Source organism: Entelurus aequoreus, linkage group LG14 (genome assembly GCF_033978785.1).
Source record: "Entelurus aequoreus isolate RoL-2023_Sb linkage group LG14, RoL_Eaeq_v1.1, whole genome shotgun sequence".
NCBI lineage: Eukaryota > Metazoa > Chordata > Actinopteri > Syngnathiformes > Syngnathidae > Entelurus > Entelurus aequoreus.
This window is the reverse complement of record NC_084744.1, coordinates 56,553,719-56,565,525: the sequence shown is the minus strand read 5'-3', so window position 1 is coordinate 56,565,525 and position 11,807 is coordinate 56,553,719. Positions and strand designations below refer to the sequence as shown.

Here is an 11,807-nt window from a genome sequence, read left to right as displayed (position 1 = left end):
TCTTTTGCAATTTGTTTAATGAACAATGGAGACTGCAAAGAAGAAAGTTGTAGGTGGGATCGGTGTATTAGCGGCTGGCTGCAGCAACACAACCAGGAGGACTTTGACTTGGATAGCAGACGCGCTATCCGACGCTAGCCGCCGACCGCATTGATGATCGGGTGAAGTCCTTCGTCCCGCCGTCGATCGCTGGAACGCAGGTGAGCACGGGTGGTGATGAGCAGATGAGGGCTGGCTGGCATAGGTGGAGTGCTAATGTTTTTATCATAGCTCTGACGAGGTCCCTTAGCTAAGTTAGCTTCAATGGCGTCGTTAGCAACAGCATTAAGTTTCGCCAGGCTGGAAAGCATTAACCGTGTAGTTACATGTCCATGGTTTTATAGTATTGTTGATCTTCTGTCTATCTTTCCAGTCAGGGGCTTATTTCTTTTGTTTCTATCTGCATTTAAGCCCGATGCTATCACGTTAGCTCCGTAGCTAAAGTGCTTCGCCGATGTATTGTCGTGGAGATAAAAGTCACTGTGAATGTCCATTTCGCGTTCTCGACTCTCATTTTCAAAAGGATATAGTATCCGAGGTGGTTTAAAATACAAATCCGTGATCCACAATGGAAAAAGGAGAAAGTGTGGAATCCAATGAGCCAGCTTGTACCTAAGTTACGGTCAGAGCGAAAAAAGATGCATCCTGCACTGCACTCTAGTCCTTCACTCTCGCGTTCCTCATCCACAAATCTTTCATCCTGGCTCAAATTAATGGGGTAATCGTCGCTTTCTCGGTCCGAATCACTCTCGCTGCTGGTGTAAACAATGGGGAAATGTGAGGAGCCTTTCAACCTGTGACATCACGCTACTTCCGGTACAGGCAAGGCTTTTTTTTTATCAGCGACCAAAAGTTGCGAACATTATCGTCGATGTTCTCTACTAAATCCTTTCAGCAAAAATATGGCAATATTGCGAAATTATCAAGTATGACAAGTATCCGTCATTTTAACCACGGCTCATTCGGTCAACATCCCTAGGAGAAGTTTGTTAAAGTCCGATCCTTGTTTTTTGCCGAAAAATGGCCAAAAACCATCGGAGCAAAGTTTGCCGCCATACCACGCCCACATCTTATAGCATAGGAAAAATCTGTTCGTGATTTATCATCACTTTATTGTCTAGTATTTGTCATTTTAACCACAGCTCATTAGGTCAAAGTCCCTAGGAGAAGTTCGTTAAAGTACTACCACTGTTTTTTGCCGAAAAATGGCCAAAAACCATCCGAGCAAGGTTTGGCGCCATACCACGCCCACATTCTTATGGCATAGAAAAAATCTGTTCGCGATTTATCATCGCCTACATGTCTAGTATCTGTCATTTTAACCACTACCCATTCGGTCAACGTCCCTAGGAGAAGTTTGTTAAAGTACCACCCCTGTTTTTTGCCGAAAAATGGCCTGTCTGTAGGTAAAGTGCTTCACCGATGTATTGTCTTGGAGATAAAAGTCACTGTGAATGTCCATTTCGCGTTCTCGACTCTCATTTTCAAGAGGGTATAGTATCCGAGGTGGTTTAAAATACAAATCCGTGATCCACAATAGAAAAAGGAGAAAGTGTGGAATCCAATGAGCCAGCTTGCACCTAAGTTACGGTCAGAGCGAAAAAAAGATACGTCCTGCACTGCACTCTAGTCCTTCACTCTTGCGTTCCTCATCCACAAATCTTTCATCCTGGCTCAAATTAATGGGGTAATCGTCGCTTTCTCGGTCCGAATCGCTCTCGCTGCTGGTGTAAACAATGGGGAAATGTGAGGAGCCTTTCAACCTGTGACGTCACGCTACTTCCGGTACAGGCAAGGCTTTTTTTTAATCAGCGACCAAAAGTTGCGAACTTTATCGTCGATGTTCTCTACTAAATCCTTTCAGCAAAAATATGGCAATATCGCGAAATTATCAAGTATGACAAGTATCCGTCATTTTAACCACGGCTCATTCGGTCAACGTCCCTAGGAGAAGTTTGTTAAAGTCCGACCCTTGTTTTTTGCCGAAAAATGGCCAAAAACCATCCGAGCAAAGTTTGCCGCCACACCACGCCCACATCTTATGGCATAGGAAAAATTTGTTCGCAATTTATCATCGCCTATATGTCTAGTATCTGTCATTTTAACCACGATCCATTCGGTCAACGTCCCTAGGAGAAGTTCGTTAAAGTACAGCCCCTGTTTTTTGCCGAAAAATGGCCTGTCTGTAGCTAAAGTGCTTCACCAATGTATTGTCGTGGAGATAAAAGTCACTGTGAATGTCCATTTTGCGTTCTCGAGTCTCATTTTCAAGAGGGTATAGTATCCGAGGTGGTTTAAAATACAAATCCGTGATCCACAATAGAAAAAGGAGAGAGTATGGAATCCAATGAGCCAGCTTGTACCTAATTACGGTCAGAGCGAAAAAAAGATACGTCCTGCACTGCACTCTAGTCCTTCACTCTCACGTTCCTCATCCACGAAACTTTCATCCTGGCTCAAATTAATGGGGTAATCGTCGCTTTCTCTGTCCGAATCGCTCTCGCTGCTGGTGTAAACAATGGGGAAATGTGAGGAGCCTTTCAACCTGTGACGTCACGCTACTTCCGGTACAGGCAAGGCTTTTTTTATCAGCGACCAAACGCTGCGAACTTTATCGTCAATGTTCTCCACTAAATCCTTTCAGCAAAAATATGGCAATATCGCGAAATGATCAAGTATGACACATAGAATGGATCTGCTATCCCTGTTTAAATAAAAAAAATGTCATTTCAGTAGGCCTTTAGTACTAATTGTTCATCTGCAAACGGACAACTCGTTTTGTTCCCATAGAATGTTCCATTTCAAAATAGAGCGGGGTAATAAACCGAAGACCACATTATTGCCGCAGGCATGAGAACTCTGTGGTTGTTATTGTAGCAGTTTATTGGATATTAGAGCTGGAGGAAAAAGTTCAAAGGTGAGCTGCGTATTCTGATTATTTATCAAAGTAATTAATGGCCATGTTTTGTCTCGCCTGTGGTTTCAATGCAGTGGGAAATGTGCGATCCCATTAAGAGACCATCTGTAGTTGTCCTGTTTATTGTTGTTTCTTCCTGTCTCACAAGCTTGAGTTTGCTTCTTATCAGAGGACACCGGGACAGCTGCTGAAGCAACAATAAGTGGCCTGCTTCATTGAAAAGAACCTGGTTGAGGACGCAGTGGTTTGTGAAAAGATCATCTACTTATTATCCACACACTTTTCGGAGTTTTTATTTCATCCGGGAGAGATCGGAGCCTGTACTCGCTAGTTCCTTGCACAATATTAAACAGAATTCCACCCATTAATGCCCAAATGAAACCATGATGGTACAGTAGTAAACTTCAAAACACTTGTTACTCAAATCATCATCTCCCACTAACCCTAACCCTTGACGGTTCCAGGTTTGATTCCCACTTCCGACATCCTAGTAACTGCTGTTGTGTCCTTGGGCAAGACACTTCACACACCTGCTCCCAGTGCCACCCACACTGGTTTAAATGTGGCTTAAAGATGGGTTTCGCTATGTAAAAGCGCTTTGAGTCACTAGAGAAAAGCGCTATATAAATATAAATTCACTTCACCTTTAAAAAAGGCTTAGTTGGCCACATGCGTGGACAGCATCCTTTTTAGCTCTTATTTCCAAAAGTGTGTACACTACTGAATTGGGGTCGTATGGCCACTTATGTGGACACTTATACTGCCATCTGGTGGTGTCAGAAGAGTATAACATATAATGGAATTTGGGGGGGGAAAAAATTTAAAAATAAGAATTAGCATGTCACTACACATGAAGTACACGTTTGTGTACTTATGGACTAAGTACATCATATTAGGGCTGCAACTAACGATTAATTTGATAATCGATTCATCTGTCGATTATTACTTCGATTAATCGATTAATAATCGGATAAAAGAGACATACTACATTTCTATCCCATCCAGTATTTTATTGGAAAAAAAACAGCATACTGGCACCATACTTATTTTGATTATTGTTTCTCAGCGGTTTGTAAATGTTGCAGTTTATAAATAAAGGTTTATTAAAAAAAATTTAAAAAATTAAAAAAAAGCCTCTGCACATGCGCATAGCATAGATCCAACGAATCGATGACTAAATTAATCGGCAACTATTTTTATAATCGATTTTAATCGATTAGTTGTTGCAGCCCTACATCATATCAAAAGATGATTCTTAGTTTTTATTCTAATTAGGGTCCAATAAGCCCAAAAAGCAAAGAGAAATTTAAAAAAACATGTAAACAAACAGCTTGGGCCTTAAGAGGTTAAGTTAGAGTTAAAGTACCAATGATTGTAGTTCATAAGAAAATAATAATAAATCATGTGTTTAAAGGGGTAATATGATTTTTTTTTAAAATCTGGTTTAAATGTAGCTTAAAGATGGGTTACACTATGTAAAGCGCTTTGAGTCTCTAGAGAAAAAGCACTATATAAATATAAATCACTTCACTTATATTTCACAAATTCGTTGAAACGGCACAATTTTAACATGTAACAAGGCCTTTAAAAAAGAAAATAGAAACTTTTAGATAACCAATATTGCATAAAAACAAATATAATAGAATGCACTACTAACAACTTTGGTAGTTTTATAAAGTAATGTAATAATAATGTACAGCATTGGCTTTGGAGAGTGGACCTTTACTGTATCGTCTTCCAGTTGCTTCTATGTCAAATACACTATCAGCAGCTTTTTCATATTTTCATGGGTAAATGTTCGCCATTTGGATATCATTTTAATATTTTGGCTGGCGTGTTTGACTCGTTCGGCTTCAGGAAGGTGCAGGCTGGCAAGTGTTACGCGGCTCATTTGGTCAAAGTCCCTAGAGGAAGTTCTTTAAAGTATGACCCTTTTTTTCAGTGAAAAATGGCCAAAAACCATCAGAGCACAGTTTGCCGCCATACCACGCCCACATCTTATGGCATGGGAAAAATCTGTTCGCAATTTATCATCACTTTATTGGCTAGAATCTGTCATTTTAACCACGGCTCATTAGGTCAAAGTCCCTAGGAGAAGTTCGTTAAAGTACTACCACTGTTTTTTGCCGAAAAATGGCCAAAAACCATCGGATCAAGGTTTGGCGTCATACCACTCCCACATCTTATGGCATAGGAAAAATGTGTTTGCGATTTATCATCACTTTATTGTCTAGTATCTGTCATTTTAACCACGGCTCATTAGGTCAACGTCCTTAGGAGAAGTTCGTTAAAGTACAACCCCTTTTTTTTGCCGAAAAATGGCCAAAAACCATCGGAGCAAAGTTTGCTGCCATACCACAACCACATCGTATGGCATAGAAAAAATCTGTTCGTGATTTATCATCACCTATATGTCTAGTATCTGTCATTTTAACCACGGCTCATTGGGTCAACGTCCTTAGAACCCTTTCGTTAAAGTACCACCCCTTTTTTTTGCCGAAAAATGGCCAAAAACCATTGGAGCAAAGTTTGGCGCCATACCACGCCCACATCTTATGGCATAGGAAAAATGTGTTTGCAATTTATCATCACCTATATGTTAAGTATCTGTCATTTCAACCACGACCCATACGGTCAACGTCCCTAGGAGAAGTTTGTTAAAGTACCACCCCTGTTTTTTGCCGAAAAATGGCCAAAAACCATCGGAGCAAAGTTTGGCGCCATACCACGCCCACATCTTATGTCATAGGAAAAAATGTGTTCGCAATTTATCATCACCTATATGTCTAGTATCTGTCATTTTAACCACGGCTCATTCGGTCAACGTGCCTAGGAGAAGTTTGTTAAAGTACCACCCCTGTTTTTTGCTGAAAAATGGCCAAAAACCATCGGAGCAAAGTTTGGCGCCATACCACGCCCACATCTTATGGCATAGGAAAAATGTGTTCGCAATTTATCATCAACTATATGTCTAGTATCTGTCATTTTAACCACGACCAATTCGGTCAACGTCCCTAGGAGAAGTTCGTTAAAGTACCACCCCTGTTTTTTGCCGAAAAATGGACAAAAACCATCGGAGCAAAGTTTGGCACCATACCACGCCCACATCTTATGGCGTAGGAAAGATTTGTTAGCGATTTATCATCACCTATATGTCTAGTATCTGTCATTTTAACTGCGGCTCATTCAGTCAACGTCCCTAGGAGAAGTCCGTTAAAGTATCACCCCTGTTTTTTGCCGAAAAATGGCAAAAAACCATCGGAGCAAGGTTTGGCGCCATACCACGGCCACAACTTATGGTATAGAAAAAATCTGTTCGCGATTTATCATCACTTTATTGTCTAGTATCTGTCATTTTAACCCTGGCTCATTAGGTCAACGTCCTTAGGATAAGTTCGTTAAAGTACCACCCCTGTTTTTGCCGAAAAATGGACAAAAACCATCGGAGCAAAGTTTGGCACCATACTACGCCCACATCTTATGGCATAGGAAAGATTTGTTCGCAATTTGTCATCACCTGTATGTCTAGTATCTGTTATTTTAATCGCAGCTCATTCGGTCAATGTACCTTGGAGAAGTTTGCTAATGTACCACCCCTTTTTCGCCGAAAAATGGCCAAAAACCATTGGGGCAAATTTTGGCGCCATACCACACCCACATCATATGGTGTGGGAAAAATGTATCCGCATTTTATTATCGTCTGTATGTCTAGTATCTGTCATTTTAACCGTGGCTCTTTCGGTCAACGTCCCTAGGAGAAGTTTGTTAATGTACAACACTTTTTTTTTGCCGAAAAATGGCCAAAAACCATTGGAATAAAAATTGGCACCATACCACGCCCACATCTTATGGCATAGGAAAAATGTCTTCGCAATTTATCATCACCTATATGTCTAGTATCTGTCATTTTAACCACGACCAATTCGGTCAATGTCCCTAGGAGAAGTCCGTTAAAGTACCACCGCTGTTTTTCGCCGAAAAATGGCCAAAAACCATCAGAGCAAAGTTTGGCGCCATACCACGCCCACATCTTATGGTGAAGGAAAGATTTGTTCGCGATTTAGCATCACTTTATTGTCTAGTATCTGTCATTTTAACCACGGCTCATTGGGTCAACGTCCTTAGGAGAAGTTCGTTAAAGTACGACCCTTTTTTTTTACCGAAAAATGGCCAAAAACCATCGGAGCAAAGTTTGGCGCCATACTACGGCCACATCTTATGGCATAGAAAAAATCTGTTCGCGATTTATCATCACCTATATGTCTAGTATCTGTCATTTTAACAACGGCTCATTCGGTCAACATCCCTAGGAGAAGTTTGTTAAAGTACGACCCCTGTTTTTTGCCGAAAAAGGGCAAAAAACCATCGGAGCAAGGTTTGGCGCCATACCACGGCCACAACTTATGGTGTAGGAAAAATCTGTTCGCGATTTATCATCACTTTATTGTCTACTATCTGTCATTTTAACCCTGGCTCATTAGGTCTACGTCCTTAGGAGAAGTTTGTGAAAGTACAACCCCTTTTTTTTTGCCGAAAAATGGCCAAAAACCATCGGAGCAAAGTTTGGCGCCATACCACGCCCACATCTTATAGCATAGGAAAAATCTGTTCGTGATTTATCATCACCTCTTTGTCTAGTATCTGTCATTTTAACCACGACCCATTAGGTCAACGTTTTTAGGAGAAGTTCGTTAAAGTACCACCCCTGTTTTTCGCCGAAAAATGGCCAAAAACCATCGGAGCAAAGTTTTGCGCCATACCACGACCACATCTTATGGCATAGGAAAAATGTGTTCGCAATTTATCATCACCTATATGTCTAGTATCTGTCATTTTAACCACGACCAATTCGGTCAACGTCCCTAGGAGAAGTCCGTTAAAGTACCACCCCTGTTTTTGGTCGAAAAATGGCCAAAAAACATCGGAGCAAAGTTTGGTGCCATACCACGCCCACATCTTATGGCGAAGGAAAGATTTGTTCGCGATTTATCATCACTTTATTGTCTAGTATCTGTCATTTTAACAACGGCTCATTGGGTCAACGTCCTTAGGAGAAGTTCGTTAAAGTACGACCCCTGTTTTTTGCCGAAAAATGGCCAAAAACCATCGGAGAAAAGTTTGCCGCCATACCACGGCCACATCTTATGGCATAGGAAAAATCTATTCGCATTTTATCATCACCTCTTTGTTTAGTAGCTGTCATTTTAACCACGACCCATTCGGTCAAAGTCCTTAGGAGAAGTTCGTTAAAGTACCACCCCTGTTTTTTTGCCGAAAAATGGCCAAAAACCATCGGAGCAAAGTTTGGCGCCATACCACGCCCACATCTTATGGCATAGAAAAAATCTGTTCGCGATTTATCATCACTTTATTGTCTAGTGTCTGTCATTTTAACCCTGGCTCATTAGGTCAACGTCCTTAGGATAAGTTCGTTAAAGTACAACCCCTTTTTTTTGCCGAAAAATGGCCAAAAACCATCGGAGCAAAGTTTGCCGCCATACCACGCCCACATCTTATAGCGTAGGAAAAATCTGTTTGTGATTTATCATCACCTCTTTGTCTAGTATCTGTCATTTTAACCACGACCCATTAGGTCAACGTTTTTAGGAGAAGTTCGTTAAAGTACCACCCCTGTTTTTCGCCGAAAAATGGCCAAAAACCATCGGAGCAAAGTTTTCCGCCATACCACGACCACATCTTATAGCATAGGAAAAATGTGTTCGCAATTTATCATCACCTATATGTCTAGTATCTGTCATTTTAACCACGACCCATTCGGTCAAAGTCCTTAGGAGAAGTTCGTTAAAGTACCACCCCTGTTTTTTTACTGAAAAATGGCCAAAAACCACCAAAGTAAAGTTTGGCGCCATACCACACCCACATCTTATGGCATAGAAAAAATCTGTTCGCGATTTATCATCACTTTATTGTCTAGTATCTGTCATTTTAACCCTGGCTCATTAGGTCTACGTCCTTAGGAGAAGTTTGTGAAAGTACAACCCCTTTTTTTTGCCGAAAAATGGCCAAAAACCATCGGAGCAAAGTTTGCCGCCATACCACGCCCACATCTTATAGCATAGGAAAAATCTGTTCGTGATTCATCATCACCTATATGTCTAGTATCTGTCATTTTAACCACGACCCATTAGGTCAACGTCTCTAGGAAAAGTTCGTTAAAGTACGACCCCTGTTTTTTTTACTGAAAAATGGCCAAAAACCATCAAAGTAAAGTTTGGCGCCATACCACACCCACATCTTATGGCATAGAAAAAATCTGTTCGCGATTTATCATCACTTTATTGTCTAGTATCTGTCATTTTAACCACGGCTCATTAGGTCAACGTCCTTAGGATAAGTTCGTTAAAGTACAACCCCTTTTTTTTGCCGAAAAATGGCCAAAAACCATCGGAGCAAAGTTTTCCGCCATACCACGACCACATCTTATGGCATAGGAAAAATGTGTTCGCAATTTATCATCACCTATATGTCTAGTATCTGTCATTTCAACCACGACCAATTCGGTCAACGTCCCTAGGAGAAGTCCGTTAAAGTACCAACCCTGTTTTTGGTCGAAAAATGGCCAAAAACCTTCGGAGCAAAGTTTGGTGCCATACCACGCCCACATCTTATGGCGAAGGAAAGATTTGTTCGCGATTTATCATCACTTTATTGTCTAGTATCTGTCATTTTAACCACGGCTCATTAGGTCAACGTCCTTAGGATAAGTTTGATAAAGTACGACCCCTTTTTTTTGCCGAAAAATGGCCAAAAACCATCGGAGCAAAGTTTGGCGCCATACCACGCCCACATCTTATAGCATAGGAAAAATCTGTTTGTGATTTATCATCACCTATATGTCTAGTATCTGTCATTTTAACCACGACCCATTAGGTCAACGTCTCTAGGAGAAGTTCGTTAAAGTACGACGCCTGTTTTTTTTACTGAAAAATGGCCAAAAACCATCAAAGTAAAGTTTGGCGCCATACCACGCCCACATCTTATGGTGAAGGAAAGATTTGTTCGCGATTTAGCATCACTTTATTGTCTAGTATCTGTCATTTTAACCCTGGCTCATTGGGTCAACGTCCCTAGGAGAAGTCTGTTAAAGTACGACCCCTGTTTTTTGCCGAAAAATGGCCAAAAACCATCGGAGCAAAGTTTGGCGCCATACCACGCCCACATCTTATGGCATAGGAAAGATTTTTTCGCAATTTATCATCGCCTATATGTCTAGTATCTGTCATTTTAACGGCGGCTCATTTGGCGAACGTCCCCTAGGAGAAGTTCGCAAAAGTACGAACCCTTTTTTTGGACTGAAACCAACATGGCCAACTTCCTGTTTGTTTTTTTAGGTTTTAGTTCCTGAGACTTCTACGTGCGGACGTCTCCAATGATGTTTGTGTCGATCGTGAAACTGGTGGTATGGGCTAATTTGTACTAATTTTAAAGGCGGCACAAAACAGCCAAATAATGATCTTTATCGGAATCGTAACAGTTTGGTAATAGTTGATCATATTTGCTTTCAGGATTGTAAATCTGAACCTTCTTGCTTACTTTCAGGATGCTGACGCTCTTTCGGCCCAAACGTGTGTGTGTGCCAAATGTGTGTGTGTGTGTGTGTGTGTGTTTGTGTGTGTGTTTTGTTTCAGAGTGTTTGCCTACAGGTGGTGGAGCTCCTTCATGGTCCGACACGGTTTGTCTCGCGTTTCCTGGCCCCTGAACAATTGTGGGAAAATCAGAGGTCAAGACAAAAAAGACGACCAAAGAGGCCAAGAGAGACGAGGCCACGTCCGAACGCCGCGCAACAACTTCCTGCCGCGTTCCCGGCGGATTCATACAATGTGACAGGTGAAAGCAATAGTCTTTTTAATGAGCGCCGTGCGAGGATGGAAACGTGAGAACGAAGTAGGGAGCAGGCGTAGAGAATCAGAACTTGGTGAGAAATGAGGCTTATAAGCAATATTTACCTTTGTTGACGATTGTCCCGGGTGAGAGTTCTGGATGCAAGACCTGCAGAGGACCAGAAATAAGGACATTTATATTCAGATTAATTATTCTCATTCAAACATGTACTGCAGAACGACATTGTGTTGCATTTTCCAAAATACGATCAAAGGAAATAGATAAAAACACCAAGAAAATAGTTTAAAAGTTCTTTAAAAAGAACTTTAAAAAGCTCCTGTCAAGATCTTTGACTAGCCTTTTTTTTTTTTTTTTTTTTAAATCAATACGTCCTAAAACTAGCACAGAACTCCTGTCAGACAGATGATCTTTGACTAGCTTATTATTATTTTTTAAATCAATACGTCCTAAAACTAGCACAGAACTCCTGTCAGACAGATGATCTTTGACTAGCTTATTTTTTTAAATCAATACGTCCTAAAACTAGCACAGAACTCCTGTCAGACAGACGATCTTTGACTAGCTTATTATTATTTTTTAAATCAATACCTCCTAAAACTAGCACAGAACTCCTGTCAGACAGACAATCTTTGACTAGCTTTTTTTTTTTTTTAATCAATACATCCTAAAACTAGCACAGAACTCCTGTCAGACAGATGATCTTTGACTAGCTTTTTTTTTTTTTTTTAATCGATACATCCTAAAACTAGCACAGAACTCCTGTCAGACAGACGATCTTTGACTAGCTTATTATTATTTTTTAAATCAATACCTCCTAAAACTAGCACAGAATTCCTGTCAGACAGATGATCTTTGACTAGCTTTTTTTTTTTTTTTAAATCAATACCTCCTAAAACTAGGACAGAATTCCTGTCAGACAGATGATCTTTGACTAGCTTATTATTATTTTTTAAATCAATACCTCCTAAAACTAGGACAGAATTCCTGT

General features: G+C 40.6%; 1 protein-coding gene across 5 annotated transcripts in view; it reads right to left on the bottom strand.

Moving 5' to 3' along the window:
- Positions 1–11,807, bottom strand: part of LOC133665081 (UDP-glucuronosyltransferase 1A1-like) — a 104,324-nt gene that overhangs the window by 84,153 nt on the left and 8,364 nt on the right. For 3 of the 5 annotated variants that reach the window (XM_062070268.1, XM_062070271.1, XM_062070270.1), the window contains one exon: positions 10,924–10,966. The gene's annotated coding sequence lies outside the window, so the exon portion shown is untranslated. Of the gene's footprint in view, positions 1–10,618; positions 10,673–10,923; positions 10,967–11,807 lie in introns of those variants that run through there. The other 2 variants (XM_062070269.1, XM_062070273.1) reach the window with 2 other exon arrangements.